We start from the raw sequence: 26,774 nt of genomic DNA, 5'->3' as shown, positions 1-26,774 counted from the left end.
GCCTCACATATGAATAGTAGAACTGCTCTTAGCAGCACTCACCTGGTCTATTTCAATCCCGTACCCATGACTGAGTCATGGCTGTGGGCGGGACAGGTCCAAGCAAATGCTGCATGAAGTAAATAGCCTGTGGACAAAGCCTGATGACTTAATGTGAACAGTCACCAACCGCCAAAATCCAGACAGATGGAATACATCCCAAATTGGGGTGCATAGCAAGGTGGAGGTCAACCACCGACCAATTCAATGAAGAAAAAACAAAAAGCCAGCACCAAATGTGCACTGCGGCACTAAACATTCCAAACTGTACTTATTTTAAAAATTTTGAGATTTTTGGCAAAAAATTGCAATTTCTTGAGCTGCTTCGCCACGTCACGGCAAATCTCATTTGAAGCAGTCCTACACTAAAATATTTTTATAAAATGTGCCATACGGCCTCACATATGAATAGTAGAACTGCTCTTAGCAGCACTCACCTGGTCTATTTCAATCCCGTACCCATGACTGAGTCATGGCTGTGGGCGGGACAGGTCCAAGCAAATGCTGCATGAAGTAAATAGCCTGTGGACAAAGCCTGATGACTTAATGTGAACAGTCACCAACCGCCAAAATCCAGACAGATGGAATACATCCCAAATTGGGGTGCATAGCAAGGTGGAGGTCAACCACCGACCAATTCAATGAAGAAAAAACAAAAAGCCAGCACCAAATGTGCACTGCGGCACTAAACATTCCAAACTGTACTTATTTTAAAAAACCAGGTGAGTGCTGCTAAGAGCAGTTCTACTATTCATATGTGAGGCCGTATGGCACATTTTATAAAAATATTTTAGTGTAGGACTGCTTCAAATGAGATTTGCCGTGACGTGGCGAAGCAGCTCAAGAAATTGCAATTTTTTGCCAAAAATCTCAAAAATTTTTTTATAATAAGTACAGTTTGGAATGTTTAGTGCTGTAGTGCACATTTGGTGCTGGCTTTTTGTTTTTTCTTCATTGAATTGGTCGGTGGTTGACCTCCACCTTGCTATGCACCCCAATTTGGGATGTATTCCATCTGTCTGGATTTTGGCGGTTGGTGACTGTTCACATTAAGTCATCAGGCTTTGTCCACAGGCTATTTACTTCATGCAGCATTTGCTTGGACCTGTCCCGCCCACAGCCATGACTCAGTCATGGGTACGGGATTGAAATAGACCAGGTGAGTGCTGCTAAGAGCAGTTCTACTATTCATATGTGAGGCCGTATGGCACATTTTATAAAAATATTTTAGTGTAGGACTGCTTCAAATGAGATTTGCCGTGACGTGGCGAAGCAGCTCAAGAAATTGCAATTTTTTGCCAAAAATCTCAAAAAATTTTTTATAATAAGTACAGTTTGGAATGTTTAGTGCTGTAGTGCACATTTGGTGCTGGCTTTTTGTTTTTTCTTCATTGAATTGGTCGGTGGTTGACCTCCACCTTGCTATGCACCCCAATTTGGGATGTATTCCATCTGTCTGGATTTTGGCGGTTGGTGACTGTTCACATTAAGTCATCAGGCTTTGTCCACAGGCTATTTACTTCATGCAGCATTTGCTTGGACCTGTCCCGCCCACAGCCATGACTCAGTCATGGGTACGGGATTGAAATAGACCAGGTGAGTGCTGCTAAGAGCAGTTCTACTATTCATATGTGAGGCCGTATGGCACATTTTATAAAAATATTTTAGTGTAGGACTGCTTCAAATGAGATTTGCCGTGACGTGGCGAAGCAGCTCAAGAAATTGCAATTTTTTGCCAAAAATCTCAAAAAATTTTTTATAATAAGTACAGTTTGGAATGTTTAGTGCTGTAGTGCACATTTGGTGCTGGCTTTTTGTTTTTTTTTCTGTGCTTAATTGCTGGATTTGCACTTAAGAGTGTTTTTGCATATTCCATTTGGTTCTATGTTTGGTTTCTTGTATGTGAGGATCTGTCTTTCTGCTTTTGTGAGCAGGGCAGTTCCTCCAGCAAGAAAGGGAGCTTGCTTCCTGTGCATGTTTGCAGTATTTGCACTTTAGAATATTATTTGTTCTGTGATTTTGTTTCTTCCCATTATATCTGCAGTTCTGTTTAAAGTGTCTAGCACAAGAGTACCTGATATAGTGGGTGAGAGACTGTGTGGTCTCAGATCTTTTTCCTATCATTAGATTGGTATTTTTTGCAGGGTTTTTTGCTGGCCGCAATCAGTTATCTGTCCTGTCCTGTTCTATCTAGTAAGTCGGGCCTCACCTTTGCTGATCTATGTTTTCTGTGTATTGTGTTTTCTTATTTCACCGTTGTTGCGTGTTGGGGGCTTGCTATTTCTTTGGGGACTGCTCTGAGGCAATTTAGGATTCCTCATTTCTATCTTTGAGGTGTAGCAAGTTTCTCAGGCAGTGACGAGGTGTCTAGGTGTGTTAGGAACATCCCACTGCTACTTCTAGTGTTGTCTGATTGTTAGGGGATTGCGGTTAGCTCAGTTTCCAACTACTCTTGTGGTTTTGTTGTTTTGTTATTAATGGGATTTTTTACTATCGTCCACTGTTACCAGATCATAACAATTATTATTTTGTGTCATTTAGTGACACTATTTGTTTATAATTGTGATTAAGAATTATTATTTGCACTACTTTTCTGTACTTCCTGATATTTGTTGTATCTTGCTATTACAGCCTTATTATTATCAGCCACTTACCCAGGCATGCTGAACCTTTCTTGTCATCATCTGCTGCTATACATCTGTTTTTATGAATTTCACGATTGCTAATGTATTGTTTCAACAAAGATGGAATTATTTATTTACTCCAGTGTAGTTGTTTTATAGGTTTAAAAGTTTCAACAATATGCGTTGCTGCTTTAAAAACAAACTTTTTGACAGGCGGGAAAAAAACGCTTTAGATATCTTTAAGCTGTGTTCACACTGAGTTTTACTCAGGAGTTTAAAACCTTAAGGAGATTTTCTTTTACTAAAGCATTTCTTGGAACAATTTTGAAGAGGTTTAGAAGAAGGTTTTTTTTTCCTGAAGAGTTTATTTTAGCCTATTGATTAGATAGTGCCTAGTTTGGAGAATTTTCTTTTAGGAAATACCTCTAAAAATTGACATTCACTTTCTTTTCTCTCGCCATGTGTTTTTCAAAGCCTCTTCAGAAAAAATACTTCTAGAAATACTCCTCATATGAACAGTAAAGTTTATTGCCAATGGAAATGGGAAGAGTTCTCCAAATGTTTTTAAAGCAGATCTTGAGAAGGATTTTGGAGCGTTTCAGCTCCAAAAACATTTGAAAAAAACTCAATTTGACCAAAAATGTTATGGATTCTGGTGGAGAACTTCAGAGAATATATATATATATATATATATATATATATATATATATATATATAATATATATAGAGCGCAATGTGCTGAGCCATAATGAAGTAATGGGCCCTTCTGGCTACAATATAGCACTAATTTTCCAGTGTTACAGAGATATTACTGCAGATATATATTTGCCATTTTTCCCATAATATAATATGAATAACTCAACAGTTTGGCATGGACCTGAAATGAGAAAAACACATAAAGCAATTGCTCCTGCATTTCCAGCTGTTGCACCATCTGCACTCATGTAACACATAGAGCTATTTCTGTTTTTTATGCGGAAATCTAGCTATGGTTAGATTATAATAGACCCATGTGTTTCTGGAATATGTTATTAATGTACATTACTATCGATAAGCTGCACAGCATGAAAAATGTCTTGATTGGAGAATGTTGAAAATACTTTAAGTGTTCAAAATGGATGTAAGAAAATAAAAGATTCAAAGGGTTTGCCTACTTAGTACATTCATTTCCTGTCCTCAGAAATGTACAATTGCAGAGGGTCTTACCCCTGGGAATCCTGGATCACGAGAAACATTTATAATCTAGATACATATACGCAACCCTTTAAAGCCCCAAAGTAGCACAGATATAAAGCCACATAGAGAAGAACTTACAGTTATCCCTGTTGTCCACTTTATAGTGGTTACGTGATACTCAGGAATACCCATAAATATACTCTATATTGGTCATTAACAAGCCTGTTGAGCTTTGTATCTTCCCCTGCAAAGTAAGACAGTAACTTGTAGGGCTAAAAACTGATATAATCATTCAGGTAGAAAGATGATTTATAGTTTGAAGTTTATGCCTCATTTCTCTGCCTACTATAATTTTTTTAATTATTTCAAAGGAGATTGACATCTGACTGGAGATGAATGGATCTTATGAAATCTGAATGTGCTAACTTTTCCAACTTCTCCCCCCAAAATTGATTCTTGGTGAATAAATTCATACAAATGTCAATACTGGAAGACTCATAATTTTGCTGAAAATACATGAAGCGAGAGAGAGAGGGAACCTCGCTGACCATAAGAACTTACACATTACCAGTGAGGGAGAGAGAGGACCTCGCTGACTATGAAAACTTAGTTTACCGGCGTGAGAGAGAGGACCTCACTGACCATAAGAACTTACACATTACCAGTGAGGGAGAGAGAGGACCTCGCTGACTATAAAAACTTACATTTTACCGGCGTGAGAGAGAGAACCTCACTGACCATAAGAACTTACACTTCACTGGCGTGAGAGAAAGAGGACCTCGCTGACCATAAGAACTTACACTTTACTGGTGTGAGAGAGTGAGGACCTCGCTGACCATAAGAATTTACACTTCATCGGTGTGAGCGAGAGAGAGAACTTCACTGGTCATAAAAACTTACACTTCACCAGCGTGAGAGAGAGAGAAGACTCCGTTGACCATAAGAACTTACACTTTACTGGTGAGGGAGAGAGAGGACCTCACTGAACATAAGAACGTACACTTTACTGGCATGAGAGAAAGAGGACTTCACTGACCATAAGAACTACACTTTACAAGTGAGGGAAAGATAGAGGACCTCACTGACCTTAAGAACTTACATTTTACCAGTGAGGGAGAGAGAGAACCTCGCTGACCATAAGAACTTACACTTTACTGGCGTGATAGAGAGAAAGAAGACCTTGCTAACCATAAGAACTTATACTCTACTCATCCTGTTTTGCCCAGCCTGTGGGTGGACTTCATAGGAGAACTGCAACTTCACTACATACTTCAATACTTTGAAGCTGCAGTATATTGTTTAAACACCGATAAATACCAGTATAAAATACAGCAATAGTTTTGTATTGCAGCATATAGTATGAGCCATCGAATAATCACCGGTAGTGATAGATAAACACACAGATATCCGGGATCGGTATGTCCAACAAGATTAAAAAAAAATCCAGTTCGGTACCGGAATTAATCCTGGATATCTGCCCAAGTGCCAATCTCCATGTAAGTCTATGCGGACACGAATAATGAGCTTTAAAATGGTGATAGAAAGTGCTAGGGGATTATAGCAGGTACATTATACCCAGCTGTATCACTACTTCCAGGGCCACTCATTACCCTCATGCATATGCACTACTTCTCCTGCCCACTGGCAGTCCCGGCATCTGTGATTGGTTGCAGTCAGACTGTGCCCCCACTCTGTTTAACAGCGTGTCAGAATGCTTGGAGTCACACCTGGTGTCTGCGTTCCTATAGTGGTGTAAAAATAAATAAATGAAAACATTGGCGTAGGGTCCCTCCATAATATGATACCCAGCACAGATAAAGCATACGGTACACGATGAAACCTCCAGCCATGTGCTTATATTGGCTGTGTATCAAAATAAGAGGGACTCCATGTGGCTTTTTAAAAAATTATTTAAATAAATAATTAAAACAAACGGTGTGCAGTCCCCCCCAATTTTGATTTCATACCTTGTCATGATAACGCCGACAGCTGGCATGCTCAGGATAGGAATAACCATGGTTATCCCCCCCCCTGCCTAAAACTAGCAGCCTGCAGCCACCCAGAATGGTCACATCCATTAGATGCAACAATCCCGGCACTTTACCTTGCTCATCTTGATTCCCCTGGTGTGGTGGCAATCGGGGTAATATCAGGGGTTAATGACAGCTCACAGCTGCCACTAAACTCTAGATTAGTAATGGGGAAGGTCTATGGCACCCCCCATTACTAATCTGTAAGTGAAAACAAATAAACACAAACATCCTTTAGTTGAAATAAAATTCAAAACCCCAAAACCCCCCACCCTTTTCCACCCCTTTGTTAACATTCAAATAACCAGTTATTACAAAATCTACATGAGGTCTAGCAAAAAAATTAAACATATCTGGTATCACAAAAGTCAAGTCTATCAAAATATAGAATCAATTATGCCGATTGGTAAATGCTCTGAAAAAAAAAACCAAAAAAAAACCCTTCAGGTCACAATGCAAAAAACTAGCCCTCAATTGATATAAACATGAAAACGTTACAGATCTGGGAAAATGGTAACACCAGCAAAAAAATTTTTCCCCCAAATTCCCAATTTTTTTTGAACACTTAAATGAAGAAAAAAATAAATAAATAAATACAAGTTTAGTATCTCCATAATCGTACTGACCTAAAGAATCGTATTTGCAAGGTCATTTTTACAGCACAATGAACACTGTAAAAAACACACAAAAAAGTATAGTTGAATAGTTGCTTTTTTATGTTCATTTTCACAGCACTTGGTATTTATTCCCAGTTTCCACAACATTGAATGGTAAAATGAATACTATCATTCAATCGTACAACTTCTCCTACAAAAATGATCCCCTATATGGCTATGTGGGCCAAAAAATAAAAGAATTATAGCCTTTAAAAAAAAAAATCAGAGATTGAGGCTCTAGATCCCTGAGAATACGGCTTTGCAGTCCTGACCGGAATGGAGTGGAGGTGCACCTGGTCGCATCAATGTTAATCACAGAGCAATAAACCCTTTAGTATAGGAAAACAATGTCTGCACACAGATAAGAGAAGCACATATGTTTTTTCTTTTTTAACTCTTGCAGCATGCTGTCCTCAGCTTACATTGCAAAATCCTGGTTTTAAGGTAGACTTGGGTACATCTATAATTAACTGACTTCATGCAATACTTTATTCACTGGACGAAACAAACAGAACACACAGACATACGTGTTTAGGGGCTAATATAAAGGTAATGGTTTAAAGGGGTTTTTCACTACTCTGACAGCCCTTCTCAATCTACTGTATATGTTTACTAATTTAAAATAATAAAACTTATACTGACATCCAGGGCCATTCCAGTGGCTCTGCCTCTCCTGGCATTGTGTACCAGGTGTGATATGATCACTGGTACAGTGCAAGGGGGGAGATGTGTCGCTGAGATTATTGAAATCAGTGATGTGAACCTGGGTGGAATACTCCAGCATATTAGGTGCTGAGAGGGTTAATGTGTATTACCTGGGCCGAGATTGTTGTGAACAGCTAAAGAGATGGGTGGGATGGCTGTTCACCATATCTCCACCTCGGGGTGTGGTTCCAGGGGTAAAAAGCCAGGCCTCTGGACACATTTGTGGGTCTGCTCTGTATGTTCCTGTGCTGGAGGAAGTAGCTCTGTGTTTGTCTGTGGGTGGAGGGGAGGAAACCTCTTCTGAGAAGTCTCTGTAGGGACTTACAGTCAGGGCCAGAAATATTTGGACAGTGACACAAGTTTTGTTATTTTAGCTGTTTACAGAAACATGTTCAGAAATACAATTATATATATAATATGGGCTGAAAGTGCACACTCCCAGCTGCAATATGAGAGTTTTCACATCCAAATCGGAGAAAGGGTTTAGGAATCATAGCTCTGTAATGCATAGCCTCCTCTTTTTCAAGGGACCAAAAGTAATTGGACAAGGGACTCTAAGGGCTGCAATTAACTCTGAAGGCGTCTCCCTCGTTAACCTGTAATCAATGAAGTAGTTAAAAGGTCTGGGGTTGATTACAGATGTGTGGTTTTGCATTTGGAAGCTGTTGCTGTGACCAGACAACATGCGGTCTAAGGAACTCTCAATTGAGGTGAAGCAGAACATCCTGAGGCTGAAAAAAAAGAAAAAATCCATCAGAGAGATAGCAGACATGCTTGGAGTAGCAAAATCAACAGTCGGGTACATTCTTAGAAAAAAGGAATTGACTGGTGAGCTTGGGAACTCAAAAAGGCCTGGGCGTCCACGGATGACAACAGTGGTGGATGATCGCCGCATACTTTCTTTGGTGAAGCAGAACCCGTTCACAACATCAACTGAAGTCCAGAACACTCTCAGTGAAGTAGGTGTATCTGTCTCTAAGTCAACAGTAAAGAGAAGACTCCATGAAAGTAAATACAAAGGGTTCACATCTAGATGCAAACCATTCATCAATTCCAAAAATAGACAGGCCAGAGTTAAATTTGCTGAAAAACACCTCATGAAGCCAGCTCAGTTCTGGAAAAGTATTCTATGGACAGATGAGACAAAGATCAATCTGTACCAGAATGATGGGAAGAAAAAAGTTTGGAGAAGAAAGGGAACGGCACATGATCCAAGGCACACCACATCCTCTGTAAAACATGGTGGAGGCAACGTGATGGCATGGGCATGCATGGCTTTCAATGGCACTGGGTCACTTGTGTTTATTGATGACATAACAGCAGACAAGAGTAGCCGGATGAATTCTGAAGTGTACCGGGATATACTTTCAGCCCAGATTCAGCCAAATGCCGCAAAGTTGATCGGACGGCGCTTCATAGTACAGATGGACAATGACCCCAAGCATACAGCCAAAGCTACCCAGGAGTTCATGAGTGCAAAAAAGTGGAACATTCTGCAATGGCCAAGTCAATCACCAGATCTTAACCCAATTGAGCATGCATTTCACTTGCTCAAATCCAGACTTAAGACGGAAAGACCCACAAACAAGCAAGACCTGAAGGCTGCGGCTGTAAAGGCCTGGCAAAGCATTAAGAAGGAGGAAACCCAGCGTTTGGCGATGTCCATGGGTTCCAGACTTAAGGCAGTGATTGCCTCCAAAGGATTCGCAACAAAATATTGAAAATAAAAATATTTTGTTTGGGTTTGGTTTATTTGTCCAATTACTTTTGACCTCCTAAAATGTGGAGTGTTTGTAAAGAAATGTGTACAATTCCTACAATTTCTATCAGATATTTTTGTTCAAACTTTCAAATTAAACGTTACAATCTGCACTTGAATTCTGTTGTAGAGGTTTCATTTCAAATCCAATGTGGTGGCATGCAGAGCCCAACTCGCGAAAATTGTGTCACTGTCCAAATATTTCTGGACCTAACTGTATGTGCTGGACTGACACTGAAGATGTGATGTTTGGGAATGTACCTGTTTTTCCTGCATGTAAATGCCCTTGGTGTTCAGTACTGGCGGTATGCTTTATGTAGTCCAAATAAAGCAGCCTGAGGTTTTTAAGCAAAGTGCCTCGTGTGTCTACCTGAACCCGCATGCTGAGTGAGTACCCCTCCACGTTGCAGGGTGCAACATTACAATTGGTGCTAGATAGCGGGCAGCGTTCCCAGGAGCATGTGTTGGATATATGCACCTGTGGATCAGTTGGGTCCATGAAGATTTTCCTGCACACTGCTGAAGTGGTTTATGGTGGATCAGTGGGTCCACGAAAAGTGACAGCGCACTCAAGCGGCTTGCGGTGGATCGGCGGGTCCACGAAGGTCCGGGGGAGCTGAGCGGCCATTAGTGGATCAGCAGGCCTGAATGTTATGGAGGAGCTGTACCAGTTCCTTGTGCGTGGACAGCAGGAGTGGTCAGTGCACAGAGATGTGGCAGCAGTGGACCAGTTTGTGAGTTCCCTTCTGGGGCCAGTACGGACACAGAGTGCCCAGGGAGATAACGGGGAACGGTGTGAACTGGGGTCTAAAGACACTGCAAGGAAGCCACAGAAACCCCAAAAGGGGGCGGAGTCCCAGAAAGGTGTGGTCACCCAAAAGGGGGCGGAGTCCCAGAAAGGGGTGGTTACCCAAAAGGGGGCCGGGTCCCAGAAAGCAGTGGTGACCCAAAAAGGGACGGAGCGTCCCAAATCCGAAGGTGTAGGGGCACCAATGGACAGTAGCCAAGGACAATGGTGCTCATGCTATGCATGTCCAGTCTGCGGTACAGACTGCCTGGCTAACAAGAAGTCACATCTGAGTTCTGTGGAAGTTGATAGCAAATGTGTGACTGGGCTGGTAGACTCGGTGAGCTTGGTGTCCCTGGTGAGGGCCTCGCTCAATACTTACCTGATTCTAGGAAAGATGGAAGCCAGCTGCAGACATGGGAACATTGGAGAGGATCTGTAATACTATTGTATGTACTGAGGATTTCGATTGCGTTAGGGCAATGACAACCAGAGACGAGTTCTTGGTGCAAGAACGTTTATAATATGCAACCGACAATATGTACATAAACAGAACAAAAACACAGTAGAACATAAACACAGGAAATACCTTTCAGGATCGGAGCGAAGGGGAATTCCCGGGGCCAAGCACCGGACTCCCCCAGGGAGACCACCAAGAGCGAACCCCTATACAGGGACTGTCTGGCAATCACCCCAGAAGGCCTAAATGCGCAGCAGCCGGGACACAAAGGGCAATAGGTATAGTCCAAAAATGTCCGTACGTGATGAGAGTCCAGAGTGGTTACGAAACGGAAGGAACCGGGCAGAAGTGCTGACTAAAGACGGCAGACGGAGTCCGGGCACAGCTTGATGAGACCAGGTGAAGTCCAGAGTCGGTGTCGGTTGTTTTTCAAGAGGATCCAAATATCAATCAGGAACCAAGAGCAGCAGGGCAGGAGTACACAGGAAGCAGTATACTCAGGCAACTGGACTAAGCTTAGGGGCGGCTTTTAAACAGATGGACAGGAAGTAGGGCAACAGAACAGAAAACTCCATGTTAACAAAGGGTAAGCTCCTTTAAAAGAAAACTGGAAATCCCGGAACTCTGACAGGATCCACGGTCCCGAGTGATCGTTGATACGGATAGGGTGCTTGGATCCGTTAATGTTGGTGTAGTGCCTGAGTTACCGCATCCCATCATAATAGGCCAGGACTGATTTTTTTTTGAGGACTTGTGGGAATTGGGGAAAGTGCCCACAAGCTCATGCAAAAATCGGAGTGGTACTAAGGAAGCCTCACCACAGCTGGAGGTTGAAGGGGTTCCTTGTTGTATGTTTCTGTGTAAGAAGGAGGAGAGAGTGCCTCTTAGAGGCAACAGCCCTAAGTTAGGGGTGACCAAAGAAAATGGGGGACATGCCCAACTTAGTGACATGACCTTTAAAGTACCAAATGATAGTGTGACCGTTAATAATGGGAGAGCTCCAGACAGGGGGGCTGACACCTGGTTAAGCGGGGACATGTTAGTCCAGGACACCAGGGGGAGTGACGATGACTCCAGTAAAGACACTGACTCAAGAAAGGTGACAAACGAGTACAGTGAGGTACAGAAGGGTGAGAAGGGTAAAACTTCCTCCCGACGCTGAAGACGTAATAAGCGCCGAGAGGTGGCACAGTGTATGCCGTCTGAGGGTGCAGAGAAGGTGAAATACCTGGTTAATGAAAACATGTTGCCAGTAGCAACTGCTACAGTAGAGTCAAACAGCGATATCCTGCAAAAGAAAGAGGAATCAGAGACTGAACTGACACATTGTAATGACAGAAATCAGCGGGCTGAAATTGCAGAACAGGAGCCAACCAAGGAAGTAATGGTGGTGGCCCCTATGATTTCCAAGTGTGAAGCTGATAGTCTGTCAAGTGAGAGTGGTATAGGAAATGAAATCCTGGAAAGCACTACAAGAAAAGAAATCCTGGAGAGTGTTGGTGGAGGAATAATCCACAACGGCCACGGTGAGCAGTCTGGTGAACTATCTAGTGCTGGGGTGGATAACAGCGAATACAGCCCCAAATCTCTAAAAGGAACAGAGTACCATGCTGAAGGGTGTGACACCCTGGCAGAAGGTGATGCTGCAAATTCCCAAGAGAAGGCTGAGGGTGACACTGCAGAGACCCAAGAGGAAGTTGGATGTAATACAATGAAGTCCCAAGACACAGCTGGTGCTGTAAAAGTGGAAAGAGCCTCTGAGGAAGAGGTGAAGTCTGGACCCAAGGTCTCATCAGGAGCTGAGAGCTTGACTGACTCAGTGGGTAAGACCAAGATCGCAGACAAGAAGATTGACTCAGCTAAGAGCCTGAAACCCAAAGGCTCTGAGGCTGGGGCTGAACCCGAGGAGTGTGTAGCTCAAAAGGTGAAGCCTTTGGTGAAGAATATGGAGGGAGGCAAGAGACCTCAGGAACAGTCTAGTGTCCTTGAAAGTAAAGGAAGCAGACCAGTCTTCAAGTGCCTGATAGACTTAAGAGAAGCCTGTGCCAGTGAGACGGTGCATGAGAGATTCAGGAAGGCAGTAGGAGCCAGTAAAGTGTACTTTGCCGCAGAGACTAATCGGTTGGGGGTGTGCTCTTTAAGTGATGTCACAAAGAAGCGAGTGGCCATCCTGAGTGAGATGCACCTACGGTGTCTTCGTACGAAGTGGCTCATCACTGCAAAGAAGGATGAAGACACCAGACGCTTGGCGCAGATGAAGCAGCTGACCGCAGGGTTTCAAGAAGTGGTGGTTGTGAAGAGAACATTAATTGGGCTGGCAATAAGAGCGCTAAGAAATAATATTAAGCAAGCCAGGAAGGTTCCAGGTGTTACAGCTGTGCAATTAGAAAAAGACAGTGGAACATTTTGTATCTATGAGAAAACCGCAGAAGCGGTGAAGACAGCTCGAAGGTTGTTGGAGTTTGCAGAAGAGATCATACAAGTGCCCAGAGAGATGGTCATGAGGCTTCTTGGACGACATGGAAGAGTCATGCAGGAGATGGTTGATAAGACCGGTGTGACGAGAGTAAGAATTGATATTAATAATGAAGCCAGGATGCCATGTGAAGTCGGTATGGTTCCATGTGCCATTGTGGGAACAGAGTGTGTTGAAGATATACGAGCCCTCCTAGAATACAGCCTGGGATACTTGGAAGACTTAAAACAATTGAATCTAGAAGGACAGAGAATTGCAAACCAACTTCGCCAAGTTGGTGGGAGATGGCGACCATATTTGGGCTATGGCCAAGAAAAGAAGGGTGGCCCACTCTATGAACGTGTTGCCTCAGAGGGCAAAAGCAAGTCCTACTGTAAAATGAGCCAAGGTCATAGAGGACCCGGGTATTCATCAGGCTATAGCACAGACTCTGAAAGGTCTCAGTCCTTTGAGACAAAATCCAAAGGACAGAATGAAAGGAGTGATGTGTCTTTAGCCAAAGATGCTGACAAGAGAGTGCAAAATCTGAGAGACAGATGAAGATGCCCTGGAAGAAGAGCCCACAATAGATCTTCAAACAGACAATGCGGAGGGTCTAGATATGGCGCCTCTTCTGTCAGCTCAGTGCTGAGGCCCCTCGATGGTAACCCCTCTAGTGGACAGGATAGCTCAGAGTTAGACAGGATGGTAGTACCGACTAAGGGAGAGTCTCCCTACCACACTGACCGTTGGCGGCAGCCATGGAGAGATAGGTCTGACCAGGGGGCGTATATGAGAGTTCACTGGGAAGGGTCTGGTGACTGTGACGGACGGTATGTCAAGGGCTGTAGCCAAGGGCAGACAGAGTGGGTGCTCTTGTCCGCTATATCAAGGTGCCAAAACCCCCACGACTTTGGGAAGAGGGGGGGAATATGTGTTATGATCACTGGTACAGTGCAAGGGGGGAGATGTGTCCCTGAAATTATTGAAATCAATGATGTGAACCTGGGTGGAATACTCCAGCATATTAGGTGCTGAGAGGGTTAATGTGTATTACCTGGGCCGGGTTTGTTGTGAACAGCTAAAGAGATGGGTGGGATGGCTGTTCACCATATCTCTACCTCGGGGTGTAGTCCCAGAGGTAAACTGCCAGGCCTCTGGACACATTTGTGGGTCTGCTCTGTATGTTCCTGTGCTGGAGGAAGTAGCTCTGTGTTTGTCTGTGGGTGGAGGGGAGGAAACCTCTTCTGAGAAGTCTCTGCAGGGACTTCTTAACCTTCAAATTAAACGTTACAATCTGCACTTGAATTCTGTTGTAGAGGTTTCATTTCAAATCCAATGTGGTGGCATGCAGAGCCCAACTCGCGAAAATTGTGTCACTGTCCAAATATTTCTGGACCTAACTGTATGTGCTGGACTGACACTGAAGATCTGATGTTTGGGAATGTGCCTGTTTTTCTTGCATGTAAATGCCCTTGGTGTTCAGTACTGGCGGTATGCTTTATGTAGTCCAAATAAAGCAGCCTGAGGTTTTTAAGCAAAGTGCCTCCCGTGTCTACCTGAACCCGCATGCTGAGTGAGTACCCCTCCATGTTGCAGGGTGCAACATTACACAGGGTAATGTCACACAATCCCTTGTGGTCCAAAGAGACAGTGCTGACACTATTGGAATGGCTTTGTTTTTTCAACAAGACAATGCCAGGCTTCAAGTTGCTCAAGGTACTGTGAGCAGCATGCATGGCCTAAATGAGCTACCATCTCCGGATTTGTCTCACATTTAGCTCATCTGGGACATCACTGATTGACAATAGTAAAGGGAGTTGCCAGAAATGGATCTTGATGAATTCCTCCCCAAGTGCATTCAGCGTGGTAGAACATTCTTCAGACAATCTATATATATATAATTGCCTTATTCTGTCTGTCTGTCTGTCTGTCTTGCTCCAAAATTGTGTCCCGGGACATGTCCTTACGGTGACAAACAGCGGATTGGCTGCTGGCCTCGCCATGTCCCCGCCCCCCTGCACGGATTGGCCGCTCGCCTCGCCTTGACTCCTCCCCCCGCACGGATTGGCCGCTCGCCTCGCCTCGGGTCCGCCCCCCCTCGCACGGATTGGCCATGTCGTTACGGTGACAAACAGCGGATTGGCCGCTGGGCTCGCCACGGCCCCTCCCCCCGCACGGATTGGCCGCTCGGCTTCACGGATTTGCCATGGCCCCACCCCCCCGCACGGATTGGGCGCTCGCCTCGGCTCCTCCCCCCCGCACGGATTGGCCGCTCTCCTCGCCCAGGCTCCTTTCCCCCGCACGGATTGGCCGATCGCCCAGGCTCCGCCCCCCACACGAGGTGAGCGCATCAAGGTCCTGCGGCGGAACGAACACACAACACACACCACACACCACACACACATACACACACACACACACACACACACCAGATCGCATCCACATACTCACAACATCCCGTGATATCGCTTGCTTCTCGGCGGCGATACTGTGTAGTGATCTTCCAGGACCTGCCGGAGGATCACATGGCCGGAAGCATGTGGTATCTCCGGATGTTGTGATTGTGTATTGAGTGTATGCGATCGGATGTGAGTGTGTGTGTGTGAGTGTATGCGGTCGGATGTGTGTGAGTGTATGCGATCGGATGTGTGTGAGTGTGTGTGAGTGCATGTGATCGGATGTGTGTGAGTGTGTGTGTGTGTGTGTGTGAGTGTATGCGATCGGATCTGTGAGTGTCGGCAGAGGAGCACGGCGTGCAGCACAGCTGCTGGGACCGCCCACCGGTGGGCACAGGGAGAAGTGAGGTGTGTGTGTGAGTGTATGCGATCAGATGTGTGCGTGTTTAATGTCTGATGTGTGACTGTGGAGCACGATGGGGAGTGCGCAGCATGGGGGATGGAGCACGATGGGGGGTGCGCAGCATGGGGGATGGAGCACGATGGGGGGTGCGCAGCATGGGGGATGGAGCACGATGGGGAGTGCGCAGCATGGGAGATGGAGCACGTTTGGGAGTGCGCAGCATAGGGGATGGAGCACGATGGGGAGTGCGCAGCATGGGGGATGGAGCACGATGGGGGGTGTGCAGCATGGGGGATGGAGCACGATGGGGAGTGCGCAGCATGGGGGATAGAGCACGATGGGGGTGCACAGCATGGGGGATGGAGCACGATGGGGAGTGCGCAGCATGGGAGATGGAGCACGTTTGGGAGTGCGCAGCATAGGGGATGGAGCACGATGGGGATTGCGCAGCATGGGGGATGGAGCACGATGGGGAGTGCGCAGCATGGGGGATGGAGCACGATGGGGGGTGCGCAGCATGGGGGATGGAGCACGATGGGGAGTGCGCAGCATGGGGATGGAGCACGATGGGGAGTGTGCAGCATGGGGGATAGAGCACAATGGGGAGTGCGCAGCATGGGGGATGGAGCACGATGGGGAGTGCGCAGCATGGGGATGGAGCACGATGGGGAGTGCGCAGCATGGGGGATAGAGCACGATGGGGGGTGCGCAGCATGGGGGATGGAGCACGATGGGGAATGCGCAGCATGGGGGATGGAGCACGATGGGGAATGCGCAGCATGGGGGATGGAGCACGATGGGGAATGCACAGCATGGGGGATGGAGCACGATGGGGAATGCGCAGCATGGGGGATAGAGCACAATGGGGAGTGGGGATGGAGCACGATGGGGGGTGCGCAGCATGGGGGATGGAGCATGATGGGGGGTGCGCAGCATGGGGGATGGAGCACGATGGGGAATGCGCAGCATGGGGGATAGAGCACAATGGGGAGTGGGGATAGAGCACGATGGGGGGTGCGCAGCATGGGGGATGGAGCATGATGGGGGGTGCGCAGCATGGGGGATGGAGCACGATGGGGGGTGCACATCTCCCCCCAAAACACACACACACACACTGCCACACACGCACTGCACAACACACCACACACACACACTGGGAACCACAAACACTGCCCTACACAGACACCCACACACACAACGCCGCGCACACACACAACACCCAACACACAAATATACGCACATACCGCACAATACACACATTGCACAAAACATACCTCCCCCAAAACACACACACACACACACCCACACAAACCGCACAACACACATACACAATGATACAGACACACAGCGCTCTACAAACAACGCAACACACAAACAACACTGCTCTCACCCCCCGCCACACCCAGACAACACCCAGAACATGTACAGCACCCTACACAAACACTTGCTAACTACAGACAACAACATCTATATATATATAACAAAAATCATACATTAACTACACAATACGTAAATTCTAGAATACCCGATGCATAGAATCGGGCCACCTTCTAGTCAATAATAACCTCATAGATAGCAGTGAAGGCGCATGGGTGCGTATATTTCTGCATGTTGTGCTTATACTCGGCACTGAATTAATTGAGATGTTTTGAAAATTTTGCTTCCATTTTTTCAACATTTGCATATCACTATCATATCTATCAATCCTGTAATTTCTAGATTTTTATGATTTTTCTTCAAGGCATTGCAATTTCAGTGTTAAGGAGTACATTTGTAGTATTATAGTATATATATATACTGCATTTTTTTTTTTTTTTGGTTCAGGGATAATTCTACCTTTTCTAAGGAAAATATTGAAATACACATCACGTTTAATGAAAGAGCATCCAATATTTATATCTAGTCTATTATCATTTCTTGTAAAAAGGCAATTGTTACTTCCTCAACAATACTTCTTTGCTCCAAAACTGGTTGAACGTGACTCTCGTAATCCAGGAAACAAATCTAATGACTGTTTTTATTGGAAACATTTATTGGTTTAAGGGATAGGAGAAAAGGGCATATACCCAGGTAGTACACATTCATTTTCCACTTAGCATATTTGAGAACCAGATTGGAAGACAAGAACAATTGGCTTTTTTAAAATCTTTGTTGACACGGATTTCCTGCAAGTACTTTGCTTCCTGAAACTTTCTGACTACATAATATTTAAGCGTCAAATCTTATCTTAGCTGTTGTTGTTCTCCTTAAGGCCCCGTCACACTAAGCAACATCGCTGCTGATGGACAACTTTTGTGACGTAGCAGCGATGTTGCTAGCGATGTCGCTGTGTGTGACATCCAGCAACAACCTGGCCCCTGCTGTGAGGTCGTTGGTTGTTGCTGAATGTCCTGGACCATTTTTTAGTTGTTGCTGTCCCGCTGTGCAGCACAGATCGCTGTGTGTGACAGCGACAGAGCAACAGCTAAATGTGCAGGCAGCAGGAGCCGGCTTCTGCGGACGCTGGTAACCACGGTAAACATCGGGTAACCAAGAAGCCCTGTCCTTGGTTACCCGATATTTACCTTCGTTACCAGCCTCCGCCGCTCTCACTGTCAGTGCCGGCTCCTGCTCTGTGCACATGTAGCTGCAGCACACATCGGGTAATTAACCCGATGTGTACTGTAGCTAGGAGAGCAGGGAGCCAGCGCTAAGCGGTGTGCGCTGCTCCCTGCTCTCTGCACGTGTAGCTGCGTGCGCTGGTAACCAAGGTAAATATCGGGTTGGTTACCCGATATTTACCTTAGTTACCAAGCGCCGCATCGCTTCAGTGCGTCGCTGCTGGCTGGGGGCTGGTCACTGGTTGCTGGTGACAGCTCACCAGCAACCCGTGTAGCGATGCTCCAGCGATCACTGCCAGGTCAGGTTGCTGGTGGGATCGCTGGAGCGTCTGACTGTGTGACCTCTCACCAGCGATCTCCTAGCAACTTACCAGCGATCCCTATCAGGTTGTATCGTTGTTGGGATCGCTGGTAAGTTGTTTAGTGTGACGGTACCTTTAGAGTTAAAGGCAACCTGTCAGATCCAATAATGCTATTAACTTGCTGATATAGGGCTAATCTACAGGTTAACAGGGATAAGAAGGTGCCGGACCGCAGTATTGAAGGTGCGGAACCCTGGAGAAAATAAACTTTATTTCTCCTGGAAACTGCCGGCTTCCTGTCATACAGGCTAGCTTGGAGCAATTACAGTCACTGCATAATCTTATTTTTACCGAAAACGGCACTGAGAACAATGGCTGTAGGCACACACCAGCACTGACTGACAGCACGTGGAGCAGTGCATCCAGCCCACTGGACCAAAGGCTGATCCATACGTGCCCATTGAATCGCTCGGTGATGAGTACCATTGTAGGAGAGCAATGAATTAAGATAATTTTTAAAGGCTGCAGATAAGAATGACTGTAAAAGGAAGCTCTGCGTCACTGATTAGTAGGTGCTCTAGGGTAAAATATGACCATAGAAGAAAGATAACCCCGGCACTCTACAATAGAGTAGAGTGTACAATAGAGTAGTAGTGTAGAGTGCCGGGGTTATCTTTCTTCTATGCAGATAAGAATGAAACTGATCATTAGGATCCTAAATAAGAAGGACATAATGTACAAACAGCAGTTTAATGATGGGAAAGATGATGACAGGTTCTGTTTAAAATGGTTGTTAAATGTTCATAAATTAGTAAGCTATGCAATGTAATGATAAACACATTGGTAACTGCATATACAATATTATAAAGAAAAAATGTTTATCGATTTGAGAGGTACTGCATCACTATGTGTTCCTCTTGTATTTAAAGTGCCTTGAAAATGTAATCTTGCCCCGTGAATTTTTTTAAAAAAATATTTTACATTACACCCACAAGCACAAAGACATTTTATTGAATTTCATGTGATATACCAACACAAAATCGCAAGTATTTGTGAAGTGTAAAGGAAACATGTTTTTCTAAATATTTTAAAATTATTAATCAGAAAATTCTGTTTATTTGTATTCAGCCTCCCTGAGTCAATACTTTGTAGGTCCACCTTTTGCTGCAACTATTGCTGCAAGTCTTTTGAGGGATGTCTCCACGAGCTTTTCACATCTAGGATGTTGACATTATTGCCCATTCTTGTTAGCCAAATAGCTCTAGCTAAGTGAGATTGGATGGAGAGAGTCTGTAAGTGGGACATTCAAACAAATGAATATGCTTGGATGTAAACCATTTTTATTGTAGCTCAGAAAGTATGTTTAGGTTTGTTGTCCTGCTGGAAATTGAACCTACTCCCCACAGGTTTTTCTCCTGTATTTAGCTTTATCCATCCTGCCATCCCCTAAGGCCAGCTTCCATGTCCTTGCTAAAGAAAAGCATCCCCACAGCATGATGTTGCCACCACCATGTTTGATGGTGGGGATGGTGTTTTCAGAGTGATATGCAGTGTTAGTTTTCTAACCACACACAGTGTTTTTGATTTAGTCCAAAATGTTGTACTTGTGACCTCTTAAGGCTCGCTTTCAAAAAAGCTTCTTCTTGCCAGATTTGTGGAGTATACGACTAATAGTTGTCTCCTGGAGAGATTCTCCCATCTGAGCTGTGGATCTCTACAGCTTCTCCATAGTGTCCTGGGGCTTTTTTGCTGCTGTTCTGCCTGCTAGAAATGTCAGTCAAGTCTTGGTAAGTTTGCAATTGAGCCATACTCCTTTAATTTTTGTATGATGGATTGAACTTGCTCCATAGTTTGCTAAGGACTTGAGCTATTTTTTTTATGGCACTGCTTTACTTTTCCCAACTTAATCCCTGACCTGTCTGGTGTGTTCCTTGGTTTTAATGATTTTTTTTTATCCTTAGTCTTCTCAAAAAAACCTCTGAGGTCTTCACAAAACAGCTGTAGTTATTCTGAGAATAAATCACACATAACTGGATTTAATTTACTAATTAGTTGACTTGTGGAGACAATTAGCCACCTAGGATATGATTTAGGGGTATCAGACTACATAGACTGAATACGCATGCACATCACAATTTTCAGATTTCTATTTTTAAAATATTTAGAAGACCATTTATCATTTCCTTTACTCTTCACAAATACTTGCTACTTTATGTGGGTATACCACAAAAAATCCCTATAAAGTATATTTACGTTTCTGGGTTTAAAGTGGAAAAATGTGGAAAGTTCACAGGGTAGGAATACTTTTTCAAGGCACTAGATGTGAAGTCACTTAGTGTGGGCCCTTCAAACTTTTTGCACAGTTAGTGTAGAAGGCAAATGGATTAATCAGCTTTATTAGCAAAAAATGAGTGTATCTGATTTTCCTCCTCGTGTGATAAAACAAAAGAAAAACTTAATTAAAAATTAAAAATCTGATATTATTTTCAGAATGTGAAACCAACAGTTACAGCTATTTACCGAAAAATGAAAACATTACCACATGGAGATAACTGAGGCCGTTAATTAAATTTCCTAGCTGTAGAACTAACAGTGGAAGACATTTACTGTTGATAACACAGGCATTGGATCAAACCATTAATTCCAATCTCTGAGCTCCTAATTAAGCTGTCCCTCATACAGGGAAATTCATGAAAGGCAATAGCAAATTATTATATCGGGATTTATGGAGCTTCTGTTTCGAGTCCAGAATTTCCCTCACAGACCATTTTAAGATGCGGGAAATAAATTTGCAAAAATAAGGCCAAGTTCACATTGAGTATGGAAATATTTTACGTTAAGAAAAGCTGATGATTTTAAATCTGTATTGTCATTCAAATGCAATCGCTTTGCAATATTCTGTATTTTTTGGATTATAAGATGTGACGCGCCCACGCGGTCTGGGGGGGTTACTCGTCACTGGGCCGGTGTAAGGGGTTTAGGATATCACCGCGGCCAGGCCCAGTTCCGTGAACCCGGCAGTGTCAATAAAGATGGATGAAGGGAATAGTTACAGGAGAGAAGAGTTTGTATTCGTGACGCCACCTGTGGTTTGCGGCTATTTCCTCTGAAGGCAGATGGTAGTGCAGCTAGGTTGGTATAGCTCTCCACAGGCAGAGCTCAGGCCCACAGAGAGGTTGGGAGTAGTAGTCCACTCTATTAAAGAAGCGCAGGGAGCGGGAAGGATTGGATGACACAGAGGTTGCAGTTAAAGTTCTTTACTCACTGAAATGTCGCCGCCTCTGGACTGCCACACTCCACTGTCATGGGCTCCAGCCGATCCCGGATAGTTTGGAGGTCACAACTGGTGTTTCATTCTGTGAGTCCTTCCTACTTGCGCTGTGTTGTGTGAGTCCCTACGACTTGAAGCTACGCTGGGAACTGAGTCCTTGGATGGGCTCCATTCCTGTCCAATATATCAGGCAGGGCGAGTCCGTTATTGGTGCCGGTCTTTTGTCACGACTCCTGGCTCTATATGCTGATGTGCCCCGGGCGCTTTGTGTGAGCCAGAAGACTTAAATCCTCTGCCTAGAGGATTCTGCTGGCGGGATATGTAGTGCCCACCATTCTAGGGTTCCGCACCCTGTTCTGTGCACTCGGTCCTGAGGGAGCTATGGCACAGCTCTCCCCTCAGCGACCGTGTTCTCCCCACGTCTCACTTGTTCGCTTGATGCTGACGAACCATCACTGCCTGTTACTGAATGAATCTGTGTGTGCATGTCACTTTGTTCTCTCCATTTTCTACCCTGACACCCGGGATACTGAACTAGTGGGTGGGAGGTCCCATACCTTGTGGTGACCATCCAAATAACGGTACCCCAACCCAGTCTTGGTGAGAGGGCAACTATGTGTTTTGGTGGATTGTGGTGGTTTACCAGCAATGACCTCCTCCATACTCGGGAGGAATACTGCACCTCTGGTGAGGTGCAGTACCATGTGGTGACTGGAGCCTCAGGGGCACCACAGATGCACTTGTCCTCCCAAAAATTTGGGAGGAAAATGAGAGGTGTGTCTTAAAATCCGAATGTAGCTTACTGGGAGGTGGAGAATGGGCGCTGTGCTGGCTGCCTTCCAATCTGCGGTGGGGGCTGTCTGTGCGGGCGGCTGGCTGTGCCGGAGGCTGTCTGTGTGGGCAGCTGTCTGTGCGGGTGGCTATCAGTGCTGGCGGCTGGCTGTGCAGGTGACTGTCTGTGCCAGTGGCTGTCTGTGTCGGCGGCTGTCTGTGCCAGTGGCTGGAAGGATGTCTGTGCGGGCAGCTGTGTGGAGCAGGGCAGTGCAGCGGGTGTACCAGATGCTCTGGCTTCAAATAATGGAGACCAGAATCGGTGCGTGCGCAGATGGAGCTCTCGGGTTGTCATTGAGCAAAGAGCTCTATCTGCGCACACGCCGACTCCGGGGGCCATTTCTTTAAAGACGACACTGCCGACATAGCATCTGTGATACTCACCACACCACCCTTCTCCACACAGCTATAACAGCCCCCATCGCTGATAGCACAGTCCTCACCACTGCCATCACAGACCACACCGCTGCCATCACAGACCCCACCGCTGCCATCACAGACCCCACCACTGCCAGCACAGACCCCACCGCTGCCAGCACAGACCCCACCGCTGTCAGCACAGACCCCACTGCTGTCAGCACAGACCCCTCCGCTGCCATCACAGACCCCTCGGCTGCCATCACAGACCCCTCAACTGCCATCACAGACCCCACCGCTGCCATCACAGACCCCACCGCTGCCAGCACAGACCCCACCGCTGCCAACACAGACCCCAGCACTGCCAACACAGACCCCACCGCCGCCAGCACAGACCCCACCACAGCGCCTGCCGCATTTCGCTACTCATCCATTGCTCCTGCCTCCTATGACCCTGCTCCACCACTACTGCAGCCCCCCTCCAGTAAAACACTACCGGAGTATAAGACGGACCCTATTTTTATTTTATCTTACATTTATTCATCTCTACATTTGAGGTGCGTCTTATAATCTGGTGTGTCTTATAAAACGAAAAATGTGGTGTTCATTGTTAGCTGTAAGACATCCGTGTGTCCATTTTGTACATCTGTATGGCATCCAAGTTTTACATGAACAATGTAATAATAAATGACAGAAACAATTTTCTATCTTTAGAATTGAAATGTATTTGTGAAAATCACATGACATACAGATGGTAACCTTTATGTGATATAATTTTTCTTTTTCTCACCCATTGACTTATAGTGGGTTAATCTGATCCAGGATATGGATCAATGTACTCCAATGTACTCCAAATTGTAATTTTTTTTAGGGACTAAGGAAAGATTCTGCTGGAGTAGGGACAATGTGTTACAGCGTTACAGTACCTGCTGTTGCGAAATTAATCACTTCACGACTTTTGATATACCTATACATCATGGAAGGGAGGTTGTTTTCGATCAATGATATATAGGTATGTCATGGTCATCGGGAGGCGCACAGGGGCTATGCCAGCTGCTATCGCCACCGGTAGCTTTCCTCACAGCTGAGACCCGATACTTACAGCCAGGGATGATGCCTAGGCCGTCCCTGGCTGTTTAACCCCCTAAATGCCGCCATTAATATATATGGTACTTAGGGGAGTGCCCCTCTAACTTAATCGCGAGGACCCGATTATTGTCATGGTGACGTGAGGTCATCATGACAACCTCCCGGTCACCTGACTACCTGACTGTGCAAAAACATTAAAAAAAACGATATAAATGTGGTATCGCTGTAATTGTACTGAGTCAAAGAATAAAGCTGTCTTATCCCTTTTACGGCACAGTAAACAGCATAAAAAATAACAAAAAAAAATATTTCTGAGTTGCTGTTTCTTCTTGATTCTACCTCACAAAAAGTGGAATAGAAATCAATCAAAAATTATGTGGTTACAATAGTGCCAATGAAAACTCCAACTCATCCCGCAAAAAATAAGCCCTCACATGACTATAAAAACTATAGCCTTCAAATTTCAGTTATGAAAAAAGCATTTATTTGTAAAAAGCGTTTTTAATGTGATAGTCGCCAAACCTAAAACAACTATATATATCTGGTATTGATGTAATTATACTGACCCGAGGAATAAAGCCACCTAATCACTTATACCGCAAGGTGAATGGCGTAAAAAAGAAATAAAACAAAAACAATTTTTCAGCTGCTGTTGATTTGCTCATTCTGCCTCTAAGACTATATTCAAATGCTGCAGTTTTAACTGCACCCAAACTGCAACCTTGTCACAGAGAGACTGGAAATGTCCAAAAACGCTTGTAATGATGGTGTGGTTTTTCCGCGTTTTTGTTAATGCGTTTTTTAAAGGAGAAAAAAAATATGATAGGGTAATTGATAGATGGCCAGAATAAATAGATGTAAAGAAAGAAAATATACAATAGATAGAAATAACAGATAGAATAGATAGAAAGAAATAAGAGAATAGCTTGATAGAGGGATAGCTAGCTTTGCCAGCTGTTTTTTAATTTTTTTGGGGAAAAAAGTTATGTGGGGTCCCCCCCGTTTTTCATATTAAGCACAAGAAAAGCAGCAGCTGCAGGCTGCAACCCTCAGCTGTCTGCTGTACCTTGGCTGGTTATGAAAAATAGAGGGGATCCCACGCTTTTTTTTAAATGGTTTGATTTATTTTTTTTTTTAAAAAATGACGTGGAGTCAGCCCCATTTTTCTAAAACCAGCTAAGGTGCAGCAGACAACTGGGGGCTGATATTATTAGGCTGGGAAAGGCCATGGTTATTTGTCCCTTTCCAGCCTAAAAATAGCAGCCCACAGCTGCCCCAGAAGTGGCGCAATCATAAGATGTGCCAATTCTGGCGCTTGACACAGCTCTTCCCGTTGCCCTGGTGCGGTGGCAATAGAGGTAATAAGGAGTTGATGGCAGCCCACAGCTTCCACAGCAGCCGGCAGTGATCACCCCTTCATGATTTAGGACGTACCGGTACATCTTCGGCTGTGAAGCTACTTTGTTTTTGCTACATCCTTAAAATTTTCCTTATTTGTACTCAATTTATGTGTCTATTGTGGTAATTTTCCTCTGATTGACTTGGTGAAATACGTTACCACTGACTCCTATATAGCTCAGAGGTAACATCCTGTCGATTGCACCTGATGATGGAGTTGTATTAAGTCAGAAACACTTTTTTTTGATAGATATATTCCATTTACCATCGCTCACTGACAATCATTGGTGGCGCCAGAGATAAACCGCACCGTTCCTCATCTACAGGAATAAGTGCATAACTTTGAAACCTAAAACGCAAACCTATATTGGAAAAAAATGGAAAAATATTGTACATTTACGTCCTTTTCTGGCTAAACATTGCCATTGTTGTGGGCTAGAAGACCTCCACATTCAGGCTGCTATTATGTAGTGTTTAGTAGTTGATGAATATGAAGAAACATTGTGCATTGTGGACACAGCCCTCACAATACTATACTATTATGTAACAGTGGTGATGTACGATTCCATGTGCGTATGATTTATATCCATGTTATAGTTGTATTGTAGCAATGCTATAATTACGTCCCAGAACACAAATCTGTAACTAAATAGGCCAAGACTCAAGGTCTCTGATATTCCCATAAATCTGAGTGACCTTGTTATTGCTACAAAATGTACCTAACACAATGCGTGAATGTTGCCATTGATGTCAAGGTTTTATCATTTGACTGACGTTGAATTCTGCGTATTTTTGCAGTTAATAATGGATGTATAGCCATTATTCCCTGCAACATGTAAACGGATTATTCATGTTTGTAGAACAGTACATGCTGGTGCTCACACTAAGAACCACAAAGTCATATTTAAGACAGATCTATTGGAAATATTACAAGTAAAATACCAATTTCAAAGAATGTAGGGATTAAGCTATGTGTTAGTTCACATTATCCTGACTATAATTGATGTCATTAGCTCAAAATTTGTACATCTTCAAACCGAAATTAGTGGTAACCTGATAGTAGATTCATCATGCTGCCCAAACCATGAGCAGCATGAATCAGACAGTAGTATGTTTTACTCCTACACACTTCACCCTTTCAGAGAAAGCATACAGTGATGAGCAAAAGGGTAACAATGTATTGAACTTTTGACTTTTAGACTCCATATCTCACCATCCACTACATCTTTGAGCGGGAGACTACCTTTATGCTATAAACAATCATCTTGGCTAGCTCAAAGATACATTTATTTAGCATGATTGGGTACAGATTCTTGTCAAGTCACTGCTTTCTTACTGTTTTGCTCCTGGTGTTCGCAATTTTTTTTCTTCCTGTATACTACAAGTTACAACAACCTGTTCTCACATTCCCTAATTGCTCAGAGTGTTATTAG

At 44.5% G+C, this 26,774-nt stretch overlaps 1 pseudogene; it reads left to right on the top strand.

Annotated features, from left to right (window-relative positions):
• The first annotated feature begins 12,181 nt into the window (after positions 1-12,181).
• LOC142289977 (RNA-binding protein fxr1 pseudogene) overlaps positions 12,182-26,774 on the top strand; it is a 76,205-nt pseudogene continuing 61,612 nt past the window's right edge.

This window comes from Anomaloglossus baeobatrachus, chromosome 2 (genome assembly GCF_048569485.1).
Source record: "Anomaloglossus baeobatrachus isolate aAnoBae1 chromosome 2, aAnoBae1.hap1, whole genome shotgun sequence".
Lineage (NCBI taxonomy): Eukaryota > Metazoa > Chordata > Amphibia > Anura > Aromobatidae > Anomaloglossus > Anomaloglossus baeobatrachus.
This window is presented reverse-complemented; position numbering and strand designations above follow the sequence as displayed.